We start from the raw sequence: 19,532 nt of genomic DNA on the forward strand, positions 1-19,532 counted from the left end.
CACTGCTGGACCCCACTACCAGGTGGCTTGTCTGTTTAACCTGCAGAGGTCCTTCTTCCTCTCCTCTCCTGTCAGCAGTGTCTTCAGCCACTACAGCAACACCCTGGTTCCAGTAACTCCTGGGTGTGGCAGCCACACACCATTCTCCAGCATCTCCAGCAGTCTCTGTTCCAGCCGTCTCCGTTTGTTCAGTCCGTCCATCAGTCAACCAGCCAGTCAAGTCAGTCCATTAGTTAGTTAGCAGGTCTATTAAACAGTTAGCCAGTCCATAACCCGTTATCAGGTTCATTAGTCAGCAAGTTGGTTAGTCAGTTAGCCAGAAAGTCAGTCCAATAAGCTAGCAAGCCTCCTCTCCATTCTCTCACCCGTTACAGTCCACAGACTTTCCAACCTCCAGATGCTACTTTTATCCCTAAAGACCTTGTTGCTTCTAGTGGCTCCAGCTATGCAGCTCACCCACTGCTGAAAGTCCAGGCTTTAATCCTATACTTTCCAGATTCACTAGGGCAAAGGGCCACTGCAGACACGATACCTTCTGCGATTCCACTACAGCAGTCTCTTCTGGATTCTCCCAGGAGGAGGAGGGAGGCTTTGCATCCCCCTTGGTGTAGTGCCTGGGGCCTATGCCCCTCAGGTTCCATCCTAGTGATGCCTCTGTGTGTGGGGGGGGGAGGGGGGCTTCATCTCCTTGCCTCTGATCCTGATATGTATCAAATCCTGATCTATATCAGGCCCCCCATAGCTATTTGTCCTAGTAAGGAAGCTCATATAATACAGGAGAAAGAATAATGGGGTGGGGGGGTGATCTGGACTACGGCAAGGGCAGAAGTAAAAAAGACACCACACTGCAGTCCGGATTCTGATTTCTCCTTCCATGACTGTTATTTATGTTAAAAAGAAAAGAAAAAAAAAAACTTGCAGGGGCAAATGACAACTTTAACGCAATGTGTCATTTGGTCCAGTAGCTTCTGAACTTAACAATGTAATCTTATTCATGACTACTCTGAAAAAAGTCCCATCTGTTCAACAGGGCTTAGTCCCACTAAGTATATATAGAATTGCAGACCTGGTAAGGTAGTGGTGGGTGTGGGGGGAAGGCAGAGGTGTGATGGAAGTAGAAGGGGGGTGCTGTTATGTGCCACCTACATCAATATGCTATCCCCTCCATAGCGCCCTGCACAGCCCTTTGCTGTCCTCAGACTTCGGCCAAGAACTGCTGCAAGTCTGAGGAGACCCATCGGTGAGCGGGATACTTACTTGTAGGTAAGGGAAAATATTTCCCCTTACCTTTCCTAAGCCTCAAGATCTGCACTACCATACAGGATGCAGTGCAAGCCTTTTTCTGCACGGCTGCATTGGCGGGAAGGGTGGAAAGGATAGGATTGATCTGTTAAAAGCTCAAGACCCTTGACAAAAACAGTCTGTGCAGAAAATGTGGCCTGAAGATGCTCATCTGATGCTGTGAAGCTGTTTACAGACAGCTTACATCCAGGGCTGTCACATCAGATGGCGTTCTGCCTGTGCCAGTTCACTAAAGCACATGCGTGCCAGCAAAGGTTGAGATAGCAGAGACGTATTATACACAACTGCAACCACCATATGGCCTAGCAGAAAATCACTCTTTGGAGAAAGCTGAATTAATGTTGGGCCAAATGTTACTCCTTGTTTATTTCAGGCTCAGCTATTCAGGTGCAAAATTCATGGATAAGAAAACAGAACTTAGCCCATTTTTCAAAGGCTGATGGTGACACTTTAGAGCAGTGGCCTTCAACCTTTTTCATGCCGTAATCCAAATAAATGAATAAGAGACTGGGAACTCACCACCAATACCACCTGCCTCCCGTGACCTGATCAGGACCCATTGCTGCCCACCCCCTGCCCGTGCCTGCCCCATTTCCCCCTACCCCTTGAATCTTCACAACAACCCTGTGAGGTTGTAGCCTAAGTAGAGTTGGCCTTAGAAGCTGCAGGGCAAGACAGTAAGGCTGTGTGAGATTATATCAAGAACTCGGTTTTGATCAGGAAGTACCATGATTGGATTGGATCCAAGCCCTCTCCTGCACAGGCTTTGAAGGGTTGTCATGTCCCGCCCCCCCTCCCAAGAAAGAGGCTTTGCTACCCCATTGGGGTACTGATCCGCAGGTTGAACACCAAGGCTTTAGAGTTAACCGCATAAAGAGGGAAGCTCCCACTACAAATCACAGCTAAGCCCAGAGCTCACTGGGAGATCTTAGTGGGGTCATCATCATTCAACCTCAGCACCCAATTTTTTTATATAGGGTTGGGCCAGGTCCATCCATGAGGCCAATAAGAGGTAGTCATCCCAGTATGTAGATTGGCATGGCTTTCCCACCTCTGGTTTCTGACGCACCTCCATTGCTGTTGCTTCCACTCACTGAACTGGAAAAGGAAGGTGGGGCTGGAGCAGAAGTGTAGAGGGACAGCATTGACTACTGTAGCCCACCACTCCCTCCTCCATACTTCCTCTTCCAATCCCTGTCCAAACGCTACCAAACATTTTGAAGCCAAAATGAGCCAGACAGTCAAATTTCTCGGACTGTCTCTCTCTCCTTCCCTCCCTGCCCCCAAGTACCCCAATGGAGGTGTGGGGAGCGGTCATAGAATGGGCTGAGATGGACACAGGAGTAAACAGATTGGGTCCCAGGAGGAGAGGGGGTATAGGGTGGGTTCCCAGTCTCATACTTTATTCTATTTATATTTCTTTTATTTATTGATTGAAGACTCCTGCTCTAGAGTGCCTGGAGCATCTGCCAAGAGAGTATTTGGTGGGAGAGACCGGCTTCCTCACTACAAATGAGTGAATTGTTTGTTTGGCCTGTTTCTAGGTTCACCCCTTGCCTGTAGACCTCCATTTAGGCTACAGCAACTGTTACCCTGCACATGCCCAATCTTGTCTGATCTTGGAAGCTAAGCAGGGTCAGGCCTGGTTAGTACTTGGATGGGAGACCGCCTGGGAATACTGGGTGCTGTAGGCTTATACCACAGTCTTTCGAGACTGAAGGTTGCCAACCAACCAGGCTACAGAGAGCCATTCCCAGATGGAGTCTTTTGTTGCAGTGTGAAGCATCTGTACCTGCTCCTCTCAACTCTGCTAATCTCCCTAACATTCTCACCTCTCTTGCTTTTCCTTACACCCCAAAACCTTCCCTTTCTTCACCCAGGTTCTTCTAGGAGACCCAACAAATCTACCCATGTCCCTTCCCCCGCCCCATTTCCCCCCATTTGGCTCTGCCCCTTTTCGTTCTGGAGTTTTGCTTTCCTCCCCTCTCCTTCCTTTTAACAGCTTTGCCAGGGCTCAATTGCAGGTGACTGTTAGTGCTACATATCCGCTCTATAGATCAAGAGTGAATGAGTTAATTGATGGAAAGAGGAGGAACCTAGGTGCTGATATTAAGGAAAGTGTCCTGCTTTTTCCTGAAGCAACTCACCAGCTCCCATTGCATTGCTACTGACAATGGAACAGGAGCAGAGGCAGTAAAAAGGCTTCAGAGAAACACACCTTATTTACAGTTCACAAGCATATACACCTTTGTTGGCTGTACAGGTCTGAAACTTTGGAACAGGGGAGCCTCAAGCCAATCTCTTTGCATGGATATGTGCAGAGGCATATCTAACAGCCCTGATACCCAGGGCAGTGATGTCATAACTTCACAATATATTGTTACTTCAGGGATCCCCTGGAGAAGGAGGAGGGGCTGGTGGTGGCTGCACTGTGGTCTGGCACTGCCCCCCCATTCCTTTTGTTGTGGGGGCTTCCCCTTAAAGAACCTGGAATTTATGGAAGCGGAGGTGCTGGTGGAGAAAAGAATGGTGCCCCCTCAGCATAGTGCTCTGGGCAGGTGCCCCTCAAGTTCTGCCCTTATTACACCTCTGGATATGTGAGACCTCATGGCATGGTGGAGTCCATAGAGCTGGATGGAGCTCAAGAAGAGAAGTCCTGCATGTTGGACAATCAGAAGGCACTAGAGAGAGAGAGAGAGAGAGAGAGAGAGAGAGAGAGAGAGAGAGAGAGAGAGGGGGGGGGGAAGGAAGGAAGCCAGGTAAGAACGTGTAAGGGCAGGAAGTCTGGCTCAGTTGGTAGAGCTGCCGCCTTGTATGCCTGAAGATCTGAGGCTGCCAGTTCGAAACAACCGGAAGTACCCGAGAATTGACGACACGCTGATATACTGATGAGCTGACCCTCGGTGGCAGAGAGGAGTTGCCGTCAAGTGGAGCCTGGGAGGCGAAGGGCCAGAGAGAGGCCAGACCGGGAAGGAATCCAGCTGGAACGAGGAGTTCTATGGAAGACTAGAATTATTCAATTGTAAAAATCCCTACGGGGGTTTAGAACAGCCTGCCTATGTAAAACCGCCTTGGATTAAAGTCTGAGGAGAAATCTGACAACCAAAGAAAGGCGGTATATAAATACCTGTATAAATAAATAAATAAACACACTCCCACAGGTCAAGGAGGCCAAAATAAAGGTCCAAGTTAGGTAGCCTTAGTCTTCTGCCTCCTGGACAATAAACTGCCCCCCTGGTGTCCTGCAGGAGGTGTTGTATCTACTTTCCAACATAAATTCTGATAGCCCCTAGTCAAATCCCCAGTATTTGGTAGTTTGAGCACTTTCTAGTAAAAGTTAGTGCACTTTCACCCTTTATTTGTTTTCCTTTTGCCACTGACTTAACATAGACATGCCACTGGCCATTACACTGGGTCCCTGCACACAATTTTTTTCCTTTGTGTGTGCATGTTATGTGTGTTTTAAGAAGCACTGTCAGTAATATGTGGGGCTATAGCAGGAAGGATGGGTAGGAAGGCCCCACTGCACAAACAGAACTCCTCCTGTACTTCTCTGGCTCCAGTCCAAGGTTTACAAAAGGCCAAGGTATGGTTATATCAAAAAAGCATCTGAGTGAAACATTGCTAACAAAATGAATAAAAATTAAAATTTTAATGCATTTACAAAGCAAGGAAAGATACCCGCTCTCAGTTAGAAACATCATGAGATTCATAGCTCAATCCTTTGCTATCCTATTCAGAAATAAAGCCCACTGAGTTTAACGGGATCCCCACCCAAGAAAATATATAGGATTGCAGCCTCAGTGCTGTATTTTGTGGTTGTAACTTCTTTAAGCAAGCAAAAAACGGGGAGTTGTCTAATATGAAACAAGCTTTGAGATCTGTATATTGACTATATGCTTCATAGACACTCCCTTAAGATTAGAAATAAGTAATATTCTGCTTTATTTCTTTTTTCAAAGGCTATCCGAAGGCCAAAAGGTGAAATACAATAAAAAAAAAAACAGTAGAGAAACTACCCAGTAAAATAGATATCATTCTTGCCTTAGAAAAGCTGAAGAGATGGGAGAAGAAATTATTTTGTGTGTACAAAGAGAATATAGTATAAGCTTTGAATGCATAGAATTTCTCTCTTTTCAAGGACTATTTTGAGACTCGAAAACAAATACAAAAGCATTAGAAAAACTATCCAGTAAGATAGGCATCATTATCAGAATAGTAAGAAAGAGATGGAAGGCTTGCCCTGTGTGTGTGTGTGTGTGTGTGTGTGTGTGTGTGTGTGTGTGTGTGTGTGTGTGTGTGAGAAAATACATAAACTTTGAATAAGTAGGAAAGTGTGGAAAAGGCATAATATTTTCTAGACTAACACTTGATGCTCATATCAACAGAATTTGTTTATCTGTAAATAGATCACAGCAGAGCTCCTTCTGTACTCAAATGGGGAATGGTTGATAAGAATGCCAGCAAAATGAAATGAGTCATCGTCCAACGGGGGCTGTAGTGACATCAAATCCATTAGCCTTCCTTTTCTATGAGAACTCGTTCGTTTGTTTTAAGCATTTCTCTATAGTCTGAAATAGTAGAATTTTTACACCAAGGATGAGCAGGCTGTAGGCTTCCAGGAGTTTTAAGTTTTCCTTCCGGATCCATGGTAGCTATCAGTACACAGGTCTGCCTCTGAGAGACAATGCCAATTGCAAAATCATTTATAGTTGGCACTGGACCCAACATTCCACTCATGCTCCAGGGAAGGCTGGGATGTGAACCTTGGTTCCTGGGAGTCAAGACAAAGACAAGGAAAAATGCATACTGCTGGTGGGGCAGGTGCTTTGCCAAACTCCCTTTCCAAACATGGTCTAGAGAACTTATGCCCACTTGAAGCTAATTGGTCCCCCTGGCTCAAACATAGCTAGCTCTAGCAGTGTACATAACTACTGCTGACCCCCCAGCACCAACAGGAATGTAACCAGTAGGTAGCTTGTCTGTGGGGCTGCAGGGTCCCTCCTCCCAGTTCTCCAAGCCCTAGCTCTTCTAGGTACAGCAGCACCCCCTCAGCTCTCCACCACTCAGGAGTCTCTGTTCAGTTAGTCAGTTTGCCAGTCAGTCTGTTAGCCAGTTGATTGGTCAGTTGGTCAGTCCAATAGTCCATCCACCAGTCCTCTCTCCTTCCTCCCTCCAACCTTTCCTAGTATCCACACCATCCTTCCTCCAGGTGCTGCTGTAATCCCTGAGGTCCCTATTGCCTTCAAGTGGCTGCAGCCACACAGCACACTCACTGCATTCTGAGGCCCTGGTGTTAACCCCATGCTTCCCAGGCCTGTCAGGGCAAGGGGCCGCTGTTGACACCACATCCTATCTCCTGGAGGATCTTGTGCATTTCCACTACAGCAAGGGAGGGGAGCAGAAGTTTAAGGAGCAACTTTACATCACCATTGGAGCTACTACTGATAGCTCTGGAGAAACCTTCTGCAGGCGCAATCCTAACTTGCACAGGAACAAGCAAGCCATGAGGCTTGTGCAGTATCCAGTACAGGATTGTGGCCAGCAGTGGCTTAGTCAGAGTCAAGGGGAAACTTTTCCCCTTACCTCTGGGTAAGGGCTGCTAGCCACACTGGGTCTCCTTGGACTTGTGCCACCTCCTGAGGAGAGCAGAGTGGTCTGATTGTCTGCCAGATCCCAGCCCCGCCTCCTGCTCCCTGCCCACCCTCCCCTGGGGCCGCCCATTGCCCTACCTCCCCCTGCCCAGAAACGTCTCCCTCCCTCCTCCTCCCCACCCCCCCATGCCAAACTTTCTTCCTTGCTTTGGCTCATCCAAGCTGATGCAAGGAGCTTGGGGGAAGCTGGCACGGAGGCTTCTGTCAGCCAGCCGCAGGCCGGCTGGCTTCCTCCCGAGGAGGCGCAAACATGCTTTACAACATGCAACCCTCCCAGGCCGGCCCAAGGGACTTGGGCCAGCATAGGGCGCAGTTAGGATTGCACCCTGCCTGTCTTACAACTGGTGCTCCCATGTTTTGTTATTGCCAGTATACTCTCCAATTTAAGCTCTTAGAGACCTGATTGAATTCCCTATGGCAACCCTTTTCTTTTCTTTAAAACATGGCCACGGCATAGCATAAATGACAGATTGGATATTACATGTAGTAAAGCCTTTGAGGATATATTTTGCCTATCAGCAGGATTAATAAACTGTTTTAATTTCTTACAGTGAGTAGAATATTTGCACTGATCACCAGGAAAATTGCCCATTGGAGGATCTTAAACCCAGAAGGAATAACATAAAATTCATACTTCAGAGCACATCTAATGGAAATAATAGTTTTTACTATGTGTCCACGTGGTACATATGTGGTAATCTACATCTCTTTTTTTTTCTTTACATGTAGGCATGTCTTATAAAGATTACTTATTTATATTTATATTTCATGTTTGCTGTTTCAAATATAATTATGTGATATTAAAGTAATAATCCTCATTACTTCTGCCTATCTCTTCTTAGTTTCTTTTTGGGGTACCCATACAGTATCATCTTTTCTGCCCTCTTTTGGGCTGTTTGCCTTTGTCTGGTTATGCTCTTTTAAAAAGGCTTATTTATCTATTAATTATAGGTTTCCCTGATAAAAGGCCATCTATGGCCTGAAATGCACTTGGCTTTTTGAGCTGATTTGTCCGCTTCAAATCAATTTGTTTCCGGACACAGTTATAGACTGTTTTTGTACTGTCCTCATTTTGAGAGCTTCTCTTTTGTTGGGCTTCATTTAGCGAGGACAAAGACTACAGATTGAGCCAACACTTTCCTTTCTCTAAAGAATGTGATGACAGAATATTGGAAAACAGGGATGGGAAAATCCAGTGTGGCTTGACTCGAGTCAAGTTGTCGAGTCACTGCCTTCCCCCCCCCCCCCGCGACTTCACTCCCATCATGGGAGGACAGCTAATCAGTGACAGGCCCAGACAATAACTCTGGAAAGGAAATGTTAGGTTTGAGGTGGGACTGAATGCAGTGGGGATGCTTCAGGCTCACAGCTCTAAAAACATTACATCTGTCTTAATCTCAAAATAAGTTAAAAAGAATAAAGTCCTCTTTACAACCAGACCATCTCTGATTTAAAAGAGCCATTAAAATGATGCAAAATCATCACTTTAATTTTAAAGTGCAACAATTCTGCCTGCAATGAATCTTCATTTTATTTTAATAGCTACGGCTGCCATGCCTTAATTTACTACGATCAGCATTCAGGTTAGCTTGTGTGTGAAAGGGGCAGATTATTTTAAACCAAGATACAGGGTCAAATTAGGAAGATGCCTACAAATTCCAAGTACTCCATAGGAGTGGAAGTGATTTGTGAGTTGTTCCATAAAAGATTATTTCCCCTATTAGAATCGTTATAAATGGTACCATTTTACATTTTCATGAACAAACTATAAATCCGATGGTATCAGGAAGGAATTAAAGCAATCCAACAATGATACACAAATTCATTTCACACTCACTGACAAAAGTGTATTTTACCTGTGGGAGTCTTGGCCCAAAAGAGAAGCATGGCAGTATTGGCATTGATAGTTCAGCAGCAAGATATGTGGCTTTTCAATCCCAATATCAATTCTTGCATTGATGTTGAGCCTTTCTTGCAGAAAGCTCAGCATGGCAACCACTTATCCAAATAACCGGTTCCTGAGCTTGAGTCAAAGTAGATCGCTGCATGATAACTGAACATTCTTTTAGGCTTGAGGCAGTCCCCAATTCTTGAAACCAGGGGTGTCAGCCAATTTGAATGATAAGCAGCAAACCACCTGGGTTCATATTTTTGTCCTTCTGCATGAATCAACCTGCATTGTCGGTGGTGCTGACCAGAACCAAAGTAGAATACAAGGTGCTTCCCTCACCATGGTATAAAAGAGGTCTCCTCTGATGGGAACCACACTCCTATTGGATGAGAAACAGTCCCTCCCATGGCACTAGAGATGGTGTTGGTAATCCCTGGATGAAAGATTTGTAGAGGTGGATGCAGCTCAAGGTCATTCAGTGGATCATCTCGGTTCTGCATAATACATAAATAGCATCTCAGTGGTACTAAGCGATGGAACTTCATTCTGAGATGATATGAGAGGTGCCTTTTCCACATGGACATTTCATTCATACTTCCAGCATGCTAACAGCAATAGCAAGTTATCTGTATGTTCCTTGAGGCTGTTTCATCTGTTGATGTCCAGCTATTCTCCCCTAATGTGGGAAGATAACACAGCACCTGAGGTAAATTCTAGGTATGTCTGGGAAAGTGAATTTGACGTTAGGGGAATCATGGACAAAAGTGTACAATTCCGACTTAACCTATATAGGTAGCTACTTACTGTGGAGCAGGTGCAAAAAGTCAATTTGCCAGAAAATGGTCACATGAATTAAATATTGTCATTCTCTCTCCCGCATCCATAAACAAAAACACCAAATCTCCTCCTCAGAATCTCTGACAAAAATCAAAATGTTCTCTAATTTTAGTTCTATTGGTGAGGATCCAAATCCTTTCCTTCTAAAAAGTACATAATTGTATGAGGTTTATATGTAAGATGAACTGGCACCCCAACAAACACTTGTAAATTTTGTGAAGAAATGTTTCCCCCCCCCTACATGGTGCCTGTCACTTTCTTCTAGTCAAATGTTTTCAAATAGGTGAAAAAATAAGTCAACAGCGAAGTGCTTGTTCTGACAGCCCTCATAGTTTGTTGTGTCCATTTTCAAGAATCACAAGAAGCTGGTCAAAGAAAATTATACCTTTAGAGAGATATATTAAGGAACCTTGGGGCTAGAGTATTCTATGGGCATTCTCAGATGAACGGCAGCTATTAAAAAGAAGTAATAGAAGAAAGGGATTACTGTGGACTGGAGCGAGGATTCTGCTGCCAATTACGTGAAACCAAAGGCATTTTCCTGGTGAGAGACTGAATGCACAGGTTTACGTCAATCTCCTTGTACATTCTGTCACAGGGATAACTCAGAGGCTACCTGTCTTCATGCCTCTTGATGGCTACTAGCGATTACACTGGGGTCCTGGCATCAGCCTCCTCTGGGGGCCCGCCTGCCGCCCACCCTCCCCACTCTGGAATGCCCCAGTTCCACCCTCCCCAAACCCCCATGCCTACCTAAGGAGGCTGGCATGAACTCACCTCTCCACGTTGGTGCAGACACTGTATTTGACCTCCGCAGGTCAGTGCACAGATAAGATGCTGGACTAGGTGGGTCGTTGTCCTGATCCAGCAGGGAGTTGAGTGGTCAGTGTGGAAAACCAGATGCTGAACTAGGTGGGCCTTTGGCCTGATCCAGCAGGGCTTTTCTTACGGTACACATCTTTAAAAATGTGAGCAATAAATGAGAGGCGGCTATCTCCGATACATTTTTTTAAGATCTTTAAAATGGGCCAGGAGCACTCTCAAATATATTTGACGTTCCCCTAATTCGAAAAATAAGGTCATGTGAATTCTTAGTGGTTTGCTCCAACCTTGGAGCTCCCATTTCCTGCTTTTTATTTGGTTTGTTATTGTTTGCTAGGAAAAAAATGCAATTCATAGATTATCAGATTGGGGGAGTGGAGGGGAGGGGAGGGGTCACTGAAACATACAGGCAGTTTCTTCTCTAGGAATGGTTGTCACGTAGTTCCCAGAGACCACTTAGGCATAAATCAGTAGGGGATGGAGGTTTAAGAGAACTGTGCTGCTACATGAATAGGTTTGATTCATGCTTACCAGTGTGCTCTTGTACATTCTAAACAAAGCTGGAAATGAGTACAGTTGCAAATCCACGTTCTATTTTTATGTACCCCCAGAGAAATGTATTTTAAGATCGCCTTGTTTCCCTTCCACATTTTATTTTCTCTTTAGGGAAATGCCAACCAATTATATATAGGCTTGTGTATATCTTCTAATTACCACCAAATAGAAGCAGGAAAAGCCTACAAGGAAAACAGACCAAAGGAAGAATAAAATGCAATCTTGGGACGTGAAGGGTTCTCACAGAATTAGCTCTGGCTGCCAGAGTGCCAGATTAACGCTCCCATCTGAAAATGCGCTTCACAATAGAACAACTAGCTGAAACTAATTGGACACGTTATATAGCATTTTCCTGGTGACACCAAGCTTCCTGAATATCTGCCTTCAGCGTTTCAGTGGTGTCATTACCCTGCATGCAAGTTAGGCTTTTCAAATATTCCTCCTTGAAGACACCTTTTCTGAAGACACCTCCCTCCTGAGCCCATAACAACAGCGCATTATGATAATGACCTGCTGGTGATTATCCAGGTCTGGAGGCAAATTAATGTCTGAAGAATACTGTACACTGTACATTTTGTGTAAATTGTTGGGTTTTCGCTCGTTATAGCAAGCACTGATTCCGGAATCATATAGCACTCGCAAGCAATTGACTCTGAGATCAGCTCTAGCTATTAACTAACAGCTTTATTTCCATTCCTCTCACTTCTATCCACCCACTCGAAAAGGAGATGTTTGTTGTTTTGTACGCTTTATCCAGACAGTGAAGAATTATGACATTAATTCTTACTACTTCTAATACTGCTGCTGTGTGTGATGGTGTTTATCTGACTACAAGAGTGGAGTTTTATGTCTCTGCAGGACATCATATTTAAAGGCCAAACTGCATGTTATGTGAAATGTGTAACAAGCGCGCACACACACACACACACACAGGCTTTCCCTGGGGTTTCCTCATTTTTTGTTAATAAAAGCACTCGGTGTTCTAATCCTGATTGCACTCCCCTTCCCACACACTATTTAATTAGGAAAAAGCTCCTAGTGAATTCCATTAACAATCAGTATTGGAACTGCAGGACTGAAAAAGTTCCAATGGGACAAATCCTTGTCCCTCCCCCCTCCCCCAGAAAATGGATAACCAAAGGCAGAAGAACAGGATTAGCCCCAATTCCTATAGTGAATGTGCCCCTTATTATACCCCCTAGAATGCCAGTGTGATGTGATGGTTAGGGCAGTGGCTCCCAAAGTGGTGGGTCACCATACACCAGGGAAACCAAAAGCAGGGCATTCCTCCTTAAAGGGAGTGGCCCTGCTCCAATGGCAATTGCCGCAGGGATCCTGGTGCTGCCACTTCCAAGGAGCTTTTGCACTCCAGTGTCCTAGGATCATAGCCCCCTCTGATCTCCTCTACAGCTGCTGCAAAAAGCCCTTATCTCTGATCTAAAGCTACTTCCTGTTTTCCTGCAAAAACCAGAAGTAGCTTTAGATCAAAGGGAGAAGATCAGAGGGGGCTGAAAGCCTCCAGGACCCTGCAGAAGATCAGCGCAGCCCCTGCCTCCCCCCCCATAAGTAAAAAAGCCCCTTGGGAATAGCAGCACTGTGATCCCTGCAGTGCCGTTGCTGCCCCCTCCCCGCCTCCCCTCCCCACCCATGCAAACACTTACCTTGCCCCCAACTCCCCTGTAGGAGTTTGGGGACCACTGGGTTAGGGCATTCGACTTGGATTGATTGAGAAGCTTGGTGTTGAATTGCTGCTCAGACCATGAAAGTGGGGAACCTTGGGCCAGTCACTTTCCCAGTCTTATCAACCATGTGATGTTGTGAGGACAAAGGGGTGTGTGTGAGGACAAACTTCCAAACATATACACTACCCTAGGTTTCTTGGAGGAAGAGTGAGCTATATATATCATGGGCTACAGTCCTTTTGACACTTTCATGGGAATAAGCTCCATTAAACTCAGTGGGGCTTACTTCTGAGTAGGCATGCCTAAGATTGTGCTCACAGTGTGATTCACTGTATTTTCACATTTATATTGCCATTTTAGCTATCATTGCATTTTAACTGATGTTGATGCTCTGTACTGTTTTATTATTCTTTGTTTTATTGCTACTGTTTTTACTGACGTCACATTCTTTAGTTTTATATCTATATACTGTTCAGTCCTGCTGGAGAGTTTGGCCTCTGGAGACCTCCTTGCTTCAAGGGAACATTTACTGACCCAAAGGGTCTACTCCTAACAATATCACTGGTGTAAGTCAGCATGGACATGTGAAGGAGGCTTGAGACCAGGAAGGGGGTTTGGATTTGACAGACCTACTGCTGTTGAATCTACCCCCTTCCTGATCCTGATCCGCCCTCTCTCTGACCCAATTGCCACCCAATTCTGCCCACCCCCCTGCCCAGTTCCATCCCTGCCCCGCAACAGTGCACCTTTTATGACAACACTGTGCCAGACCAGGAGTTCCACCTCCATAAGTACCCAATAGGATTGGGCTGTTAATTTTTCACTCTTCTGATAAAGGGAAAGCACTACACTGTGCAATGGAAGCACTGTCTGATCTCTTTAGTTGATGCTCCATGTTCTTCCTGTAGAAGACCCAACCATGTATAACGCCTTCATCCATTACCATAATTGGCAACTCTACTATATTTATAGTCAACGACATCCTTTTTTGTCATATGAACAAATATGTGAGGAAAAAGGGGCCATGGTCCATCCAGATGTTTTATTTTTTTTAAGCGCCCAACCAAGAATCTGGTTGGTGCAAAGTTGTCACCTTTATTTTGTAACAAGGTATTTCTTTCTTATGATCAGATCGGACTTGAAGGGGAAAAAAATATCATGATGTCCTTCAAACAGATTAAATTTTGCACCTCCTAACCTTGAGCCTTAACTTTTCAGTAACTTCAGAGTCAAAATAAAACTTCTGAGTTATGAGCTAAACAGTGCCACAGTGCCTTCCCCACAGTGGTAGGAATTAATAGTGTCTGAAATTTCTGAGGGCATGCAATACATCTCTGGAATGGGCCTTCTTTTTAAACAGCCATAAAGCTCTCCATACCTCAAGGACCATGCTATGTAATTACATGAGTTACTTTTTTATATCAGTGGCAGATATCCTTCATTTCACTGAGTTTCTAAGGTGCGATAATGACAGTTTTTGCCCCCTTACTAACTTGCCGAGTGTCTCGATGCCTGATCTGTTTCTTTCCCCTGTAGCACATGGTGTGGCACATTCACTACAGCCCATTTTGGTCTGATTTATTACTTATTCCTTGTCCTCCAATTCACATAATGTACCTTCCTCCACTGTTGCCCTTTGCTTAGGGGTATCAGACCCAGCTCCTGCTGAGGGGAGAGTAAGGTGAAGCAGGCAGTGTGGTTAGCAAGGTCAAGGAAATCTATAGTCAGCAAGGAAGAAAGCCAGAAAAACCCCCAGCTGCTCCGACCAGCAAACTAGTTTGGCTTGGATACTTTTGTAGAAGAGAGGGGTCAGGGAGTACCACCTGATCTGGATGGATCTGTTGCTGTGAGTTAATGGTGTTGCTGGTTTATAACTGTATGCTAGTTCAACCCCTATCCAATAACCTACCCCTCTGTTCACCAGTTTGAGACCCACTGAGGGTTCAAGACCTGTCAAGGGAATACTGGAGGTAGATCTGTACTAAAGGTATAATCCATTTAACCCATTTCAATCCTCCCCTGTGCAAACACATAGCTGGATCATCCTTCCTCTTCCTTCCTATACAGCTGGGTCGCCTCAGACCAGGTAGTGGCATTGCCAGATGTCCGGCCCCCCCGTGGTGATACTTCCCCCATCATGCAACACCCCCTGCCAAGCTACAGCCCCTTACCACGCCAAGTCTTGCAAGCAGCCCAGGCCCATTGGCGCCTGGCACATAGACATGACTGTGCAACCCCCAGAAGTTTTTCAGCTGTGACATGTCATCTTGCCACCACTGATGGTTGAGGCCACAATTTCCAGTCTTTTGGAAGTCAGGGAGGGCCCATCTGACTCCAAACGTGGCACAGAGCTCCTTGGGTGGCACGCCTGTCGCCCCCACCCTTCCCTAAGGCATGGCACCTGGGATGCCCTGCACCAGTTGTCCCTCTTTAGCGATGCCACTGAGACCAAGGACTCACACCTTTCACTTTCCAACCATCAGCAGTGGTGCGTGGATAGCAATAATAGAAGATAGCTATCCTAATACTTTGATTGCGAAGAGCCAGCGCCTTTGGCAGGTAAAGTACAAGCTGCTCTCAGAATGGAAGAGAAGCAGCAGCAACTGGCATGGAGGGGAGGCAGCCAAGCAGAGGAGCAATAGCAAAAAAGGAGGTTCAAGGAATGTTAAGTCAATGGGAAGGAGAAGCAGCAGCCACTGAAAGAAAGGGGGAAGAAGTTGGGGGTGGGAGTAACACTTTGGGGAGTTTCAGGTTAGTTATGGATCCTGGCAGACTATCATGCTGACCACTGACACAAAGCTTAACTGTCACAATGTCCTGACAAATCTTGGGACTTGTACTTTGGGAGAGAGTGGGGAACTCATTGTCAGAGACCGTTCATCCTCTCTGACAATGACAGCTTCCCAAAATTCATCACTGGAGCCCATGACTGTTAAAACAGTGCAGTCATACCCTCTGTGTCTCTCCAGACATTGCAATGATTATTTGTTGTTGAAGTGCTGAGGTATGCACCAACAGGAAACAGATTGTCTTGCATTGATTTCTATTGCTTTTGGATTACTTTTGACTTTGCCATTCTGCCCACACACATCCATTTCTGGGGAGACTTGTTATTGCAGGAGAGGCTGCCTGACAAATAAAGCCTCAGTATGGTGCACAGTGAGAATCTCTCTGTGTTGAACTATAATTGCAGCTGAAGTGCCTGGTGAGAAAGCTGGAGGAAGGGAAGGCGGCATTTCATAAAGCTGAAGTGAGAGCGTCTGCAATCTGGAAGCAGAACCGCAGAGGGGTGGGGGATGCACAGCAACGTACAGGGAGTGCTAGAATGGGATGTCCATCACTAGCAGAATTGGGTGTAGCTATCACTAAGTACAAGTGATGTCCGTCTATTTCCATCTTGAAACTGCTCAACCAATCCAAAACCAGAACAGCAGATCATTAAAAAAAACAACAACAAAAAAAACCTTTGCATCTCAGCAACAATATGGTACAACTTAACAAATGGTTTAAAACAGCAATCCCATGCAGATTTAAACATAGACCAGGCTTCAAATTTCTCAAGTTCTTTTTTAGCATTCATTTAGTCCCAGGTGGTCCAGCATTTCTGTGAGTTCTGTTAAACTGTGGCATCTATTTGAACTGACCCTATCAGAACAAATCAACTACTCACTGCTGGGTGACCCTTTTTCAAATTATCTCTCGCTGCAGATGCCACGTTTGAAAATTCACAAACAGAGAACAGGGCTTGCTTGGCGCAAGGAGACCAGGCTTCGAATCAATGATCAGCCATTGATTTCACAAAGAGACCTGATCAAGATAACCATTAAAGTCTGTACACATCCAAGTGAGCAGTGAACAAGACAACAGGGCATTCAGAATAATGGGTGCACAGGGAAGCAGTTTGTGGGGGGCAAGTCTACCTTTCCCTGAGTTTTAAAAATGGTGCTTGAAAAAAAGAACAAGTGATAGAGATTTAAAAACTGAAAGTCAACTGAATGTTCTGATCATTGTTTCCCTATGAGTCGTCCCAATGGTTTACTACAGTGGTTCCCAAACTGTGAGTCATGGCTCCTTGGGTGGCTGCAGTAACCCACCAGGGGAGCCACAGACTCCTCATGAAAAACCCACTGCCCTATACAATGTATAGGACTGTAGCCCTAATGGGGAGCTGTGGCCAAAGGCCAAGTAGGTCAAGGCAGCCACCAGTTGAAAAAGTTTGGGAACCACTGTCTTACTGGTATATAACTACAACTGGAAGGTACAGGTTAAGGTCAAATCTCTGTACCCTCTCAGTGTTGTTCTCCCGCTACCACCACTCCAGAACCACACTTTAAAATGATTTTTTCACAACTTTTAGAATCTGAAACAGAAACACACATGCACACAATAGAATACAATCGCAACTTCTTTTTCTCCCCTTTTTAGCCACTGAAGAGATTTTCCGAGATAAGTGAACATGTCATTTGAGAACAAACCCATCTTACAGCTGCCGTCTGCAAACCGTGCACAGACACCAAGAGCATTTGGCTTGTTTTGCTGCAGGATGCCAAGGCAGTTGTGGAAATACGTCTGACTCTGCCAGTGCTCTTTTGCTCCTTCCTCTTTCTTTATTCCTTCTGAAGTCATGGCTTAATTAGTTTTATCAAAAACAAGAAGAGCAGCAACGGGGGGGGGGAAGCATAGCTGTAAGTAGGCAGAACAGGAATGAACAGAAGAAGGCAGAAGCTTTTCTTTCTTTCAAATGTAAAAAGGAACATAAAAAGGTCCTCCCCCTTAGCCTTTTTAATTTCAAGCCTTGAAGCTCAAATCAGCTGAAATGATGTTTAAAGGCTGCTGTACAAGCAATGCAGATAGGCCCACTTGCAGGGGCTGTCACATCAGTGGAGTGCCAACACTGTTGGTACAACTCACAGGAGTGCAACTCATTCTGTCTTGGTCTTGGAACATGAAGATTTGGGGTCCAACTCCTGCTAAGATATTTGCTGCTCCAGGATGAATGTGGCCTCATCACTTTCAGCCCAATCCTATGGCTTTCCTCACTATAGCATGCAGCTGCACCAAAATGGACCGCACTACGTACTATGGTAGGGAGCGATCAGGAGGCTTGGGAGTGGAAAATGAAGTTCATTTCCCTTATCCTTCTCTAAGCCTCCTGATCTCTCCTTGGACCAGCACTACTTTAGCTGGTGCAAGTTGGAGGAGAGAAAAGAGACACAGGGGCTGGCCCCAGAGGGGATAGCAACTTCTGGTGCAAATTTGTCCACACTGGGTGCCACCCCATTCTACTTCTAACGTGCCTTCCATCCTCCCTCCATTCCACCCAGTTCTACCCTCCCTGCCTGCTCACCATAGTCAGTGAACCCTTGTCTCCTCACCATTATCATGAGCCTTCATGGCTTCACTGACAAAGGTCTGGAAGCACATAGCTCTGCATGTTCTGGAGTGCTGTTTATGATAACCATGAAACAGCTACCACTGCTGATAGTTCCGACACATTCCATTGCTTTACCGTTTTCCACAGCTTCTCTCTTCCTCACTTTTCTCCCTTCATATTCGGCTCTTTCAGCTCCACTGCATGGAGCATATGAAGATCTCCTGACCACTTCAGAGGCTCCTCCAGTTCTCTCTGGCCATCCCTTATCCCTCTCAAAATATAAATGCTATGCCATCTCTTTCTCTCCCGTAAAGCCTTTGGCTTAACTCCTTGGCAACCCATTCTATGGGCTGAGGCTGCCAGCAGAATGGCCATTCTGTTGTCGGCAGCGACTGCTGAAAAGCAGCCATAAAGTGCCCTCTGAGTAGTGCACTGCCAGAATACTAGCCTTCCCACCTGTGTCATCAGACCTCTGGCCACCCACTGGAGCAGATAAACCAGAGGGAGAGGCAGGGGAGGGCATAACGGGGGCAGGGAAGGGGCTGAAACGGCCTGGGGAGACTGAAGGAAGGGTGGTGATGGTGTGTGCTGGATCCTATCCATGGGCAGCCTCCCAACCCCTTTTCTCTCCCTGTGCTAGTGAAATCACTAGTACAGGTCTGATTCATTGCCGAATGGAAGGCTTACAGAGGTTTAAGTGGATTTAAATCCCCTTTCCTCTTTGAAGCCTCCCAATTCCCCACTCCCCAACTGCATACAGTGCACACATTTTTCATGCAACTGCACCAACGGGGGAATAGGATTGGGCTGTTGGTTAACGTTTCATCTGAATCTGCCCCTCCCCCCAGTATTTTAAAACCTCCCCCACCCCTTCACAAAGTACAAGCTGGTGTTTAAATGCATGAGATTACAAATGCCAGTCAACTGTGGTCGTCCAGCTTATCACACGTTCGATGTAGCAAAGGCCCCAGTGCTACAGAGGTTGCTACCTCTGGTTTTATCAATACCAATATAAACCATAGGCTCTGCAGAGTCACTTCAAAGGTAGCACTTAACAAGATGGATTTTGCACGGAGGTAACTATATCCTACTGAACATGATGTAATTCTTAAATCTTTATATATATTAAGACTATATATCTCTGTATAGATTATTTGGTAGTGAAATATTAATAGAGCACTTTACCTCTATTGATATTTTTTTTTTCTCCCTTTCTTATGAGCTGGGCTGCCATCTTGCGATGTCTCCAGGTTTCATTGGCTCTATAAACCTCTTTACTGCAAAGTGCCCAATGAACTCCTGCTTCTCTAGGCCAACAAAATTGGCCCACAGCTATTATCTAGCTATTGGTCTAGCTCTTTTTCCCCCTCCATATTTTTTTCAAATGCAACTTGAAAAAAGCATCAATAAGCAAT

At 45.5% G+C, this 19,532-nt stretch overlaps 1 pseudogene; it reads left to right on the forward strand.

The window, feature by feature from the left end:
* Window positions 1-2,876: 2,876 nt before the first annotated feature.
* LOC136643124 (5S ribosomal RNA) lies at window positions 2,877-2,996 on the forward strand (annotated as a pseudogene).
* Window positions 2,997-19,532: the final 16,536 nt, after the last annotated feature.

Source organism: Tiliqua scincoides, chromosome 2 (genome assembly GCF_035046505.1).
Source record: "Tiliqua scincoides isolate rTilSci1 chromosome 2, rTilSci1.hap2, whole genome shotgun sequence".
NCBI lineage: Eukaryota > Metazoa > Chordata > Lepidosauria > Squamata > Scincidae > Tiliqua > Tiliqua scincoides.